Source organism: Nerophis ophidion, linkage group LG03 (genome assembly GCF_033978795.1).
Source record: "Nerophis ophidion isolate RoL-2023_Sa linkage group LG03, RoL_Noph_v1.0, whole genome shotgun sequence".
Taxonomy (NCBI): domain Eukaryota; kingdom Metazoa; phylum Chordata; class Actinopteri; order Syngnathiformes; family Syngnathidae; genus Nerophis; species Nerophis ophidion.
The window spans coordinates 41,024,016-41,038,690 of NC_084613.1; the positions used below are offsets into that span (position 1 = coordinate 41,024,016).

The 14,675-nt window shown below is 41.9% G+C and overlaps 1 protein-coding gene and 1 long non-coding RNA gene across 2 annotated transcripts in view; one reads left to right on the forward strand and one right to left on the reverse strand.

Annotated features, from left to right (window-relative positions):
- Positions 1–14,675, forward strand: part of LOC133549626 (fibroblast growth factor receptor-like 1) — an 89,115-nt gene that overhangs the window by 46,808 nt on the left and 27,632 nt on the right. The gene's annotated exons all lie outside the window — the stretch shown is intronic.
- Positions 275–4,496, reverse strand: LOC133549640 (uncharacterized). The gene is made up of 3 exons (XR_009806130.1): positions 3,908–4,496; positions 833–968; positions 275–649 (listed from the first exon to the last, which is right to left on the reverse strand). It is a non-coding gene; the product is annotated as an uncharacterized LOC133549640 (long non-coding RNA).

A 14,675-nucleotide genomic window follows, 5' to 3' on the forward strand; every position in this document is an offset into this window, starting at 1 on the left:
AAGATATTAATCTTCACCACTACGTTTCTTACAAGTTACATAATCACTGGAGTACTAGAGAAAGATAAATGGCTAAGCATGCTACACCCACATACACACACACACACACACACACACACACACACACACACACACACACACAGAGAGCAGGACGACACAAGAAGCTAACTGCTAAAGCTTCAATGTGAAGTTGCAGTGATTGATACAGATGTCGATACAATCGACACATAGTATAGTATCAGTTTATATTTGTAAATTACTTTCTTCCAAAATATTTCAGTTTTACAATTTATTAGATAACAGAGATGAATGATTAAACTTGCTAATGGTTAACATACTACTACGTAAGTTCGCATCCGGGGTGGGTGGTGTATAACTACACGTCATATTATCCCATTCCAACGAGCACTTTCCCTCATTTGTTGTAAAATTTACAACTAATCAGTAAAAAGTGGCTGTCAACTCTTGCCGTCTCAACGAATCATCGCCATTACTAATGTGTCATGCATCGTGTTTAACCGGATTTTTCCCATCGTGTGAGTTTGTCATGGCTCCAACCACCACAAAGCCTGGCTGAAAATGGCTCCTAACCTGCATAGAGGGGCCACTTTTGTAGTTTCCTTTGAGTGGTCCCTATAGACAGGTTTGTCTGTAAATAAGAAATAGAAAGAACTCAGTCAATCAAGCATTAGGCAAAACCAATAATCAGATTTAAGAACCATTTTCATTAAAGAAGGGAACACAACAGGGATGTCCTGCTTGTGGAGTATTATTTAATTTGATTAAATATATAGGCAGCTCGGTGGAACAGGGGTTGGTGCATGTGCCTCACATTACGAAGGTCCTGAGTAGTCCTGAGTTCAATCCCTGGCTCGGGATCTTTCTGTGTGGAGTTTGCATGTTCTCCTTGTGACTGCGTGGGTTCCCTCCGGGTACTCCGGCTTCTTCCCACGTCCAAAGACATGAACCTGGGGATAGGTTGATTAGCAACACTAAATTGGCCCTAGTGTGTGAATGTGAGTGTGAATGTTGTCTGTCTATCTGTGTTGGCGCTGCGATGAGGTGGCGACTTGTCCAGGGTGTACGGCCTTCCACTCGAATGCAGCTGAGATAGGCTCCAGCACCCCCCGTGACCCAGAAAGGGACCAGCGGTAAAAAAAGGATTGATGGATAAATAAATATAGAAAATTCCTGGTATAACAATCAAATCTTGGTAGAACAAGTTATAAAAGTACTGTGATGACCTAATTCTGTACCTGACACAAGTTTACTCTTGTCTTCACAATAGCAATAAGGTAATTACTTAAAGTTGTTTATCAGGGTTCAACATTAATTGGAAAAAATGTGCAACACTACCACTCAATAAGCATTGTAAGAAATCGCAAGTTTAAAACTCCAAAATTGTTACGCTTGGGTCGCATCTTGGATGCGCGAGGAGTGCCACCTCTCGATGCCAAAGGATTGGAGCAGGCAGGAATGAAGGTAGGAGCCGATTTTAATATAAATAACCAAAGTAACACTTGACAAAAGAGCAAAACAAAGGTGTGCCTTAGCACGGGAAGCTAAATGCTACTAATAGAAAGAGGCAGAGTTCGAAGTAGCGCAAGCCGAGCGCGCGGAGGCTAAGCTAAACTTAGTGTGGAACAAACAACAGGGAAACAAGAATACACAACGTAACAGTTGCCTTAAGCAAGCAAAACGTCCAGGAGGAACTGAGGAAGCAGGAGGTCTTAAATACAACACAATAATTAACGACCGGTGTGCGCCAGGCGCCAGTGCAGGTGAAACAATTACGTTGCCATGGTGACGAGTATAAACTAGGAAGTGTTCAACTCAGGGAAACGGCAGAGTCCAAAACGTGATCAAACATACAGAAAAGTAAACAAACGATCCATGAAGTGGATCGCAACATTACCCCTCCCTTAAGGGGCAGATCCCAGATGCCCCAAAAAAGACAAAATACCGAAAACCCCCTCCCACAACGAGACAGTCCAAAAATAAAGGGAGGGCGGAGGGAGGACCTGGCGGAGGGTCGGCAAGTCCCGTGTCCCCGAATCCACCGGGGACAGGACAAGTGGCGGCGGCGGGTGGAACGCCGCTGCAACCAAAGTCTGGGCGGGCGGACCCGCAGAGGCCACCTTAGTGGCTGACGAAGACCCGGGCGCGTCCTATGAGGAGGGCGCCCAGGGTACGGCCACAGCCATTGCCGTCGTGGAGGAGGAGGGCGCCCGGGGTACGACCACACCCGTGGCCGACGTAGGGGAGGCTTGGCAGCAGCAGACAAAGGTGCGGAGGCTACAGCCGAAGCAGGCACCGTTCCTGGTGCGAATGCCGGCAGCGGAGCAGGTGCTGAGGCCGGCCGGCAGCGGAGCAGGTGCAGAGGCCGGCCGGCAGCGGAGCAGGTGCAGAGGCCGGCCGGCAGCGGAGCAGGTGCAGAGGCCGGCCGGCAGCGGAGCAGGTGCAGAGGCCGGCCGGCAGCGGAGCAGGTGCAGAGGCCGGCCGGCAGCGGAGCAGGTGCAGAGGCCGGCCGGCAGCGGAGCAGGTGCAGAGGCCGGCCGGCAGCGGAGCAGGTGCAGAGGCCGGCCGGCAGCGGAGCAGGTGCAGAGGCCGGCCGGCAGCGGAGCAGGTGTCGGCTTCGGCCGCGGAGCAGGCACAGGGGCCTGCCGAGGAGAACTAGGGGACTGGCTGTGAGCAGGACTAGGACTATGATGAGTGATAAGACGAACACTAGGACTCGGGCAAGGACCAGGACTTACAATCACACTAGTGCTTTGAGAAGGGCTTGGGCAAGGACCAGGACTTACAGTCATACCAGGGCTTGGGCAAGAACTAGGACAAATGGTCAAACTAGGGCTTGGGCAAGGACTGGGACTAACAATCAAACTGGTGCTCGGGCAAGGACTAGGACAAAGACTAGGACTTACAGTAACACTGGGGCTCGGACAAGAACTTGGGTAAGGACTAGGGTTCGGACTAAGACCACGAGGGGAATCAGTACTAATATTACAAAGGCAAGAAACAAGACTCGGCACCGGACTCGAAACAGGACTCGGACTTCGGATCAGTCTACGAGTGGAACTAGGACTACGACGACTACGAGTAAAACTGGGACTACAAATAGAATCAGAACGGAAACTCGGACCAGGACTTGGACTACGACTCAGTCTACAAGTCGGTCTACGAGTAGGACTAGAGCATGGGCTATGAAGAAGGCTGGGACTCGAACTCTGAGAGAGACTGTGACTAAAACAAGAACTAGGGCACGGACGGAACACAGGTGGAGGAGGTCTAGGTGGCCGTAGTGGCTTAGTGGTTTGCAGCTGTGCTACCTCCGTAGCACGGCTGCTAATACTAGCCCCCCCCTCAGAACGCGAATTCCAGGCGCGCTCCCTGAGGTCCGAAACTGACCCTAAGGGTGGGCGGCGGGAGGTTTGGAGGAGGGCAGACTCTTCCCCTCTAACCTGTTCAAAATCCTCTCTAGGGGGAGAGGAACAAGGCACAGACATGGCCGGGAAACGAGAATTACGAAGCGGGGAAGCAAGTGTGGTGGGCGAAGACTGACCAGAACTGTGGTGGCAAAATATGTCCTGATAATAATTAATAGTCGAATAAAAGTCATTTTTAGGTGGGTGACTGGGTTTGGAGGTGCAATAGTTGTCCTTATAAATCTTCTTTAAAGATAACAGGTCTTTGGGTGACAAATGACAAAATTCAGAGTCAAAAAAACTATCACTGCTATCATCGAAAAAATGTGCAGGATAATCTACTAACGGGTTAACGGTGACGTCATAGGGGGCGTGAACGGAATGGCGTCACTGTGAGTGACAGGGGAGGCGGCAGCCTCTGCGGGGCTGAAGGTGCTAATAGAAAAGTGACTGGAAGTGGATGAAACGAACAGGCTACCAACCCTTAATGGAGAGTCCTGGGCTGTAACGGTGGAGTACTTGGCCGGATATGACAAAAGGTGGGGTCGAAACTCCGGAATGTCCTCAGCGAGGTAACGCGAGGCTGGACGTTTTCTGTTACGCTTGGGTCGCATCTTGGATGCGCGAGGAGTGCCACCTCTCGATGCCAAAGGATTGGAGCAGGCAGGAATGAAGGTAGGAGCCGATTTTAATATAAATAACCAAAGTAACACTTGACAAAAGAGCAAAACAAAGGTGTGCCTTAGCACGGGAAGCTAAATGCTACTAATAGAAAGAGGCAGAGTTCGAAGTAGCGCGAGCCGAGCGCGCGGAGGCTAAGCTAAACCTAGCGTGGAACAAACAACAGGGAAACAAGAATACACAACATAACAGTTGCCTTAAGCTAGCAAAACGTCCAGGAGGAACTGAGGTAGCAGGCGGTCTTAAATACAACACAATAATTAACGACCGGTGTGCGCCAGGCGCCAGTGCAGGTGAAACAATTACGTTGCCATGGTGACGAGTATAAACTAGGAAGTGTTCAACTCAGGGAAACGGCAGAGTCCAAAACGTGATCAAACATACAGAAAAGTAAACAAACGATCCACGAAGTGGATCGCAACAAAAATACCGGTAATAAAAAAAAGGTGGAAATGATATACTTAGGATTGCATATCACACCAAATATATCTTCAGGCTGATATTTAAATCTTAAACATTTAAGAAAAAATATTGTATACAAATTGGAATGATACATTGTTAAATTGGCCCTAGTTTGTGAGTGTGAATGTTGTCTATCTATATGTGTTGGCCCTGCGATGAGGTGGCAACTTGTCCAGGCTGACCCCGCCTTCCGCCCGATGGATGGATGGATAGATGGATGGATGATAAAGACTTGCAAAGACTAATTCATTTGTCAGCAAGTCCTTTTCCGGCAGGCACTGTCATATGACTTTGTTTCGCCAATCCAACGTAAGCTTTTGTGACGTTGGACTCCATTTCACGAATCAAACGGAACCTCGCATTCTACCTAGCAAGGAATAACAAGCTGGTGGTATAATAAAATAAACTAATCAAAATAATAAGACACATAAATTACATGACAGGACGCCAGCACATCCCGGCTGTTTGAGACAACTGTTTAGAAGAGACACCCTAAAAACAGTTGACTAAAATAGCAATATTTGCGTTGGTCTCTGATGATCCTAATAACCACAAGTGTCATTTAAACACATTAAAACATTACCACCAACACTAAATAGCATTGGAAACTTGTAGTTATCTGTTAAATTTGCCGCTTGCTAGCGCTAGCCTATTAGCATGTAGCATTGTCTTTTTCTGCTGTATTTACATTCCCAAATAGCTAAAAAAGCTGAAATGACCCCACTCGCTCCCTAGTGCACAAGAGGCACACTGCGTATGGCCAACAGTCACATTAGACATAAGAGTATGGAAACTAAAACTACACGTGTCGGTGTGAAAATATGAAAAATTTAATTATTTGTCAAATCAGACTAATTAAGTGCATAAAAATGTACTGACTGTAAAAGGTGACATGATATCAGACTAGGCAGCACAAATCTTCAATGATTACTTTCAAACTAGTAAAAAGAAAATATATATAATGTGCTAGCTGTGTCAGTAGAAATGTTCACATTTCAGCCTACAAGAATTCTACTTCTAACTACAGAAAAATTGTAGTTTAAGAACCATTAAAAAATAGTTACTAAATAAATCACTACACACTACATCAGAAGTTACTCACAAGTTACTCAATACTTGAGTAGTTTCTTCATGAATACTCTTACTCAAGTAATTATTTTGATGAATTCTTTTTACTTTTACTTCAGTCACATACTTCTAAACTAACGACATTTTTACTTAAGTACAATTTTTAGGTACTCTACCCACCTCTGGTCATTGACACGTCTCCAAATATTACTTTATGGCTGAGTGAGCATGGTAAAAATTAGTATACTTCCAGTATTTAGTTACATATGGAAAATTATTGCATGATTAATAAAAGTTAGTTTAAGAAAATACATACAATGATATGACATTTGAGATGGTGTGGAAAGAAGGCTAGATGTTCATATTTAACAATGGCTGGATGAATAGTTCATAAACTAATGGAGGACTACAATTACCAAGCTTTTTACATTATTATGTCTCCTTTTGTTGTAAACAAGCGAGCAAATTATTCAATTTTTCTGGTGGTTAGAGTATCCGCCCTGAGATCGGTAGGTTGTGAGTTCAAACCCCAGCTGAGTCATACCAAAGACCATAAAAATGGGACCCATTACCTCCCTGCTTGGCACTCAGCATCAAGGGTTAGAATTGGGGGTTAAATCACCAAAAATGATTCGCTGCTGCTCACTGCTCCCCTCACCTCCCAGGGGGTGATCAAGGATGATGGGTCAAATGCAGGGAATAATTTTGCCACACCTAGTGTGTGTGACAATCATGGGTACTTTAACATTAACTTTAAAGATAAGGACTGGATCAACACAGAAATAAATATGTAAAAGATTTTTGACATTGATGTGGGGATTATACCTGTATTACAGTATATCAAAAGTTATCGAAATAAATGAGATATAGCCCAATAGAAGCTACTCTAGACCCAGGACACGTTGGGAAGACTATGTCTCCCGGCTGGCCTGGGAACGCCTCGGGATCCCCCGGGAAGAGCTAGACGAAGTGGCTGGTGAGAGGGAAGTCTGGGCTTCCCTGCTTAGGCTGCTGCCCCCGCGACCCGACCTCGGATAAGCGGAGGATGATGGATGATGGATGGAAGCTACTCTTAGTATTCTAAAACTGTGTTATAAAATACTTGGAATTGATCCAATTACAATATATTTGTGAGTCAACCTTTGGTACAATGCAATCATCATAATAAATAAAATGTAGTCAAATTGACTCCTTGAAAAAATAGAGGGATTACTAAACCGCATCACAATATTCATGAAAACTCCTTAACAAGTCAATGAATTAGTTGATCAATGTGAATATACCCAGAGGTTTTTTTTTTTCTCTTTTTGAATCATATCAGACTACTTGCATGATTAATAAAAGTTAGTTTAAGAAAATACATACAATGATATGACATTTGAGATGGTGTGGAAATCTGTGCATATCTTCTGAAAGTATGACTTATAAAATCCACAAACTGGAGGATACACTTTTTAATCTGAAAACAAATTTAAAAAATAGTTAAAATTTTTTACAGAATTATAAATGAATGTCATACTAGGAGTGCAAATGATGCATGTGTTCGGAAATGGATGATTGACTTAAACATTTTAGAAAAAGACACATAAAAGAATAGTTGGAAAAATGACAATAAGCTCTTCAGAAATAAGACGAATGAATCTTGTATAGACGAATTAATCTTGTATAGATTGTACGCGCTCAGTTGTTAAAAATGGGTACAGCAGAGAGCAAGTTTTTTTTATAAAATGTCAGGCAACCAAAGGAACTCTTATTCACTTACTGTTGGAATATCAGAGAATAAAAGAGTTGTGGTTTAAAACAACTAAAGAATGAATCACGTTATTAAATGTAAATATCCGAATGACAAGGCAATCTTGTATTCTTGGAGCTCTGCATCAATTTTGTAACGTGTCATCAAATAATATAAATGCATTTTTGTCAGAAAGCATCATAACAAAAACAATAATATTTTTTTACAATATAAATATATGACGATCATCCAGCTCATGTTTATTTAACACACGGTTAAGTTAATTAGTGCCACTAGCGTCCCTTCCATATCTCATTTTTCAACCTTGTTCATCGTCATCTATGTGTAAAAACACGTTAACCACTGTAAAATGTAAAACCAACAGAACACTACCTAAGTTTGATAATTACATGCACTGTGAGTTTGCTTAATTCACACAACTTCAAGATGATGTATATTCTTCTCCTTGACACCTACTTTTGAGGCTGGTTCCTTTGGGATAAATGCTACAAAAAGCCAAATAAATACCAAGACACACACTCCTGTTAATCAGTTAATACTCACCTGTCTTCTCACAAATAATGTTGAGTTCTTGCCACACATAACTAAAGTTAAAACTAGACTCAATGTTTGTCAAATTGTAATTTTATAGCTCCAGTTTTCCCAAGTAAAAAGTATTATATTGCAAACAAACTATATTTACTGGTTAGTGACACACTTGCATACTTATTATTATGAGTGTACCACTCCAGTTCACAATAAAAGACAACAGGTCAGGGTCGAAAACAAGTGGATTTACGGAGGTTTAGTGGTGGATCCTCTGGTGGTTGAGTGTGTTACAGCTGCTACCTCTCAGTGCCCAAAGTCAACATCAGCACGGGATATTGTTTCATACTACTTTATCCTCAGTAAATCAAATGGATCTGGTGCTCTTCCTACATTCAGCAGCAGGAGGTCCACATCAGAAACACATTCAGTGTAAATGTGTCGCTTGGTCCACTGTCACACAGCTTTTGAATGGGGCCTTAGGAAATACGTCTGTTCAAGCCTTTGTGTGTATTTATGCATGTGTAACCAGCGCATGTATTTCCGTCGGGCTGGAGCGCAGCATGATGAATGAGCAGAGCAGAGCGAGATGGCTGCATTTAGTCTAATTACTCTAAGTTGCCTAATTATGGCCAAAGCTAGTTAGGGCTAGAGAATGTGCTTTGTCGCTCGTAGGAGGAGTCGGGACTGCCTCAAATGAAGAAGAAACATAATCAGGTAGATGTGGAAGCATGTAGGAAAAAGGTGCTTGCTGTAATAAAGCAGGCTTCAAGGCAATAGACTGCTACCACATTTATTTGCAGTTTCCCTCATTGCAAGGTGGCCAATGAGTTCAAAGAAACAGTGTCTGCTGATTGTGCTAAAATGAAAGGTTAAAGCTGGCATGCAGCCAGCTTAAATGTGAAGGTTCGTTGTGCAGTTATGTTACTCTGTATATCATCAAAGTCAGGCGTGTTTATGTGAGCACATAGAGGCCATTCAGAGTTTTACAAACACTTAGATGTGGAACTAATTCAGAATTGATCAGATGACACCAGTCGTTTTGAATATCCCATTAATTGGCTTGATACATTTTTAGGGGATGTTTTTTATTTGACGGTCACTTAAAGAGGGTAAATATAGATTTATTTCTGGTAGACTACAACTCTACCAAGGGGAACCAAGTGGAGTCCATGTGAAAAGAAAATAACATATGAGTACAGTGTGTTGTTGTTTTTTCCGATTCTCTCGGAATCGTTCACATTTTTAAATGTCAATTGCTATTTTCGATGCTCAGTCTGCCGACCGACAGGTATTATTCCCATGAAGGTGGTTAAGCAACTAACTGTCTTATCCCCATACAGCGTGTGGAGCCTCTCTTAAGCACACATGTAAGAGAAAGACGGATCAATCCATAAATTGACAGTGTTCATACCAAGGGTTGTATCAGTTTATGATTAATACCAAAGTGATTAGATTAATATTTAATTTTCCCAAAATCTTGTTTTTTTTTTTTTTTTGTTAATTTTTACAAACTCTGGGAAGATGTCCTTAGACTTTGAGGGCAAAACCCAAAAATGAACACTAGATGGTAGTTTTTGTTTTTGTTTAGTGTTTGAACAATTTCCCTTGTGGATCATTAAAGTTTGTCTAAGTCTAAGTCTCATTATGTACCATTGACTTTGTTTTGATCAAACAATTGAATGTAATGAAATACAAATAAGCGACTACCTGGAGAGGGACAAGCGTTAGAAAATGGATGGATAGTTATAACTATGTAATTCACTGCTCTATAACTGTTAATTTACTCCATCCAAAAGCAGGGGTTATTTTTTGACTGCACTTTAACTGTTAACTTATTTAGTCCACTACAACTACTCATTCACTGCAGTTCAACTGTTTACTTATCCATTGCTATTTAACTTCATTTATTCACTGCTACCTGACTGTATCTTTTCCCTGCCACTTAACAGTTAATTTATGCACTGGTATTTAACTGTTTATTCATGATTCACTGTCATATTACTGTTATCTATTATCTATCCACTACCATATAACTGCTAACTTGCCTAAACCAAGATGCTGCTGTATGGTATTGCTAAACAATGTTCTGTTGTGTTACAAATACAAAGGCAATAAAGCTCCTATCCTATCTTAGTTTAAATAACAAGAAACCAATAAACCATCCAATAAAAATACAACAAAGTGGCAATACTGTAAAAATGTCAATAGGCAAAAGATCTGCTGAATCAGAAGTCACGACACAGTCCATACTGTTCATTGGTGTTACCATACCTGAGTTAATGTCTGGAGATATGGGGGAACTATTGTAAAAGTACACTTGACATGCCAACAGTACTGCATAAAAAATCAGTCAAAATAATACATTAGGCTGGATATAAAGAACATACAAATCATCTGTTCATTTATTAAAAAATATTGAAATGGAATAGAATAGAATAGAATAGAGAGTACTTTATTGACTCTTTTGAAATTTTAAATGAAATAACACAGCGTACAAAGGTTTTTTTTGCTTTGTGCTATGTATTAACCAGTTGTCTCAGACACGGGACCCGCACCTTAATATGACAATGTAATGTTAGTGCGGCCAGCGAGTTTTATTTGAATGCCGCTTGACAACATCACATTTGCCAACCATCTCAATTTGTCAGGGAGACTACCGAGTTTCAGAGCAACCATTCTCTCAACTGTCTGCTGGTTTTCACCCAAACAACAATAATAAGGGCGTGCTATGATGACAATGCCTTTAGCGCCCTCTACAACCGTAACAAAAAGCTTACCAGCCCATTCACATGTTGTATGAGGCTTCTGCAGACACACATAAGCGACTGCAAGGCATTCTTGGTCAACAGCCATACAGGTTATACTGAGGGTTGTGATATAAACAACTTTAGCACTCTTACTAATATGCACCACACTGTGAAACCACACCAAACAAGAATGACAAACACATTTTGGGAGAACATCCGCACCTTAACACAACACAAACACAACAGAACAAATACCCAGAATCCCATGTATGCTGAACTCTTCCGGGCTACATTATACACCCCCGCTACCACCAAACCCCGCCCCCCCAACCCTGCCCACCTCAACCGACGCACGGAGGGGTGGTGTATAATATAGCCCGGAATAGTTAGGGATGCATGGTATTCTGGGTATTTGTTATGTTGTATTTATGTTGTGTTACAGTGCAGATGTTCTCCCGAAATGTGTTTGTCATTTTTGTTTGGTGTGGGTTCACAGTGTGGCGCGTATTAGCAAGAGTGTTAAAGTTGTTTATATCACAACCCTCAGTGTAACCTGTATGGCTGTTGAACAACTATGCCTTGCAGACGCTTGCGCGTTGAGTCAGCAGCCGCACACTAGATGTAGCCGGCCGGCACTCAGATAGCATAGTATTAAAGCGGACGCGACGACATGGTCTAGAGGACGTTTAAAGCATTGCCATCACGGCATGCCCTCAATATTGTTGTCCGGGTGAAATGTTATCCTGGGGAGATTTCTGGGAGAGGCACTTAAATCCGGAAAACCTCCCGGAAAAATGGGGGGATCGGCAAGTATGCATCTGAGCCACATCAGAGTGATCCAAGAGCCGCATGCGTCTCCGGAGCCTCGGGTTGCCGACCCCTGATCTACAGAGATACAAAGAATTGCTATTGCAACATCCAGTAGATACATGTAGAAGAGCTGTTTCTTTCATTCAAAAATTTCAGGTTAATTTGTATACTTAGCAAACTCATTCCGCGGGACGGATAAAACCTGTTTGCGGGCCTAGTGCGGCCCGCGGGCCGTACGTTTGACACCCCTGCCTTAAGAACTGTTTTTAAGTAATAAGCGGTAGAAAATGGATAGATGGATGGATTTTGATTATTAACTTCCATATATTACCACATAGTGTATTTAATACCATGTTATATGACTAGGGACGCAACAATTATAGATTTTGACTGTATAATTGTAGTCTTGAGTAATAATCATGGTTTCTCAGTTGTCACGATTATTATGCATTATTTATTATTACAACAATAATATATAAAGTTATATTCCGAAGAGATTTGGTTTAGTTTTTTATATTATTTTTGTATTAGCACTCATCTAAGCATGTTGTGATAACAGTGAGAAATAATAATTATAAACAAAAAGTATTATTCATAGTTAATTAATTAATTGATGATATGAGAATAAGATTAACTTTATTGAGCCCCCAGGGGGAAAGTCATCCATGCCTTTTTTATTCATTTTTAAAAATATACTTTATGCTTTGTTATCATCTGGAATGCACATAATTATATCCCCTGTTGTAGTGCCGTTCATCTACAAGCTTCTGATGTTATGTTAGTGTTTTACTCTTGATATATTAACTTATAATGCCTATAGTTAATTAAATACAGACAGGAAATATCAATCTCTACAGTTAAATGGTCAATCATTAGTCCTTGACAGAAGTGCCCGGTTGATTACACTGAACTGTCACAATGCTAATCTATTGATTGTAGGTGACATGTTTAAATTTAACTCCCTACCAACTCAATTCTTCAAGAAGTAACTTGCCGCTAACATAATTGAACTCTGTTATTATTTCTTACATTCACTTTGGCGTGTAAAGCTGGGTGGTGATCCCACAAATGCTGCACCATATTGAACATATTAGACCCTTTAGCCTCAACTTTCTTTTAACAGGTTCTGAAAATGGGGGAGCCATCGTCCTAAATGACTTTTTGGTCATTTTTAGGTACCCAAAATGTTCCCACGATGCTGACTTCAACATTTTTTTGGGTGGGAGAATATGTGTTATGGAGGCTTTGCAATTAAATAACCTTGACGTTTTTAATCACCGGTAAGCGTAAAACCAGTAAATCCTTACATAACTGCGTACGACTAAATAACACGTACCACTAAATAACACACAATTACTTACACTTTGACAGAAGTGACAGAAACATGCTGAGTTTGGAATTAGTCCTATGGTTGCTCACTGAGCTCAGAGATTTCACAGGACTGTTTGAGTCTTGTGTAACAACAGGTCAGCCTCTGTCATTTTGTACAGTTATTGAGTCATATCATTAGTCAAAATTATGATTGAAACTTTTAAATTTTAGGGGCATTGAATTTGGAGCTTCTACTGTACTGTCACTGTGTAAGGAGAACACTGCAACCAACATTTGTTAGCTTAGTTTGAGCCGATTAAATCATGTCCACTGTTAAATTGAAAGTCTAAAAAACATTTAAAATATTGTCTAAAGCCAAGCAAAATATAAAGACACTCAAGGTAAGAATGGATGTGGGAGGAATGATGTATGTGATGGGTTGGGCAAGTGAAGGCGGTCCCTGTCCCATCTACCAACAGACTGCCTGTCCTCCCCAAAGCTATCTGAAGAATTTGGTCAGTCGGTGCAACATGGCGCCTCCTCAATCCCACCAGCTGGCTGTTTGGGCCTGTTTAGGGTGGTCTCCTGACAACTGGGCCCATCACTTCCAGGCTCCCCCTCCAGGATAGAGCAATGCCAGCAGGAACCTCCTCTGTCTATCCCCAGCTGCTCCCACAGGCTACATGGGACTGTCTATTTGTGGATTTTAGTAGCCATAAATGACAGAATAATTCAGAGATAGTGTAATTTCTGTGTTCAGCTTCACTCTGGAGATGCTGTCAGGCAAAACCGTGTGAGTCGCTGATCACCTGGGCAGGCCGATCGTGGTGAACTTTCCCCTCAACAATGTCGCCATCAACATCTGGAGCTCATTGTGGCCCAAATCATCCGAGCCGTTTTACTGTGATTCAGCTGGCACGGGAGGCCAGGGACCTGTTTCCTGTGGCTGGATTTGTGAATGAAGTGGGAGCGGATGGCGTCAGCCCCCAAACACTGTAACACGACCATGCATGGTTTCAGGGCTGATTGCATTCTAAGCTTTTTTCTGAGTTTATCCATGTCATTGAATTATTACCCCTATTTTTAGAGGTCCCACATTATAAGTCTCAATATCTCTGCAATGGTGTGTAGGAAGGGTGTATGCTGGAATTTAGACCTTTTAAAAGTGCTTTTTTGTCAAGTAAATATGAACAGCTGGTATGGACATCTACATCAACTATATGATTTGCCTGAGAAGCTGGACTGGACAAATAAATAAAAAATAAAATATATATATTTATATATTTTTTATATACATATATATATGTGGAGATGTATGTATATATATATATATATATATATATATATATTTCTATATATCTTGTAATGCCCGCGGTGGAGAAGGAGTCACACAGACGAGGATGCGCTGTTCAATCGCTTTATTAAGAAGCGGTAACTTCTAGTAGTTCCAAAATAATGCACACACATACACGAGCTGCTGTTAGCCACAACTCACGCTCACTCACACTGACACTTCCCGCCAACTCACTCACGCATGAGCGTTCACCAAACCCTTAAAGACACAGTACACAAATACAAATATCACAGATATTACACTGCCTCCCCTTTATGAAGCCCCTCGCCCCGAGGGGTCAACAAGAAAATCCCTGAACCTTGGCGGTCTACGCCTATGTCTCTGTGGCCGGCCCTATTCTAACTCAGGTCCATCAACACGTGGCGCTAGCGGCTGAACAGTGACAACAATAGTGAAATATGGGGAACCTTGATCCACTAACTGTCCAGTGCCATCTGGTGAGGCAGGTGGCGCCTCAAACTGGGGAAATTCTCTACCTTGTCTCTATGCAGAACAACCTTTCGACCCTTAGGGGACACTGCAACTCTATACAGTAC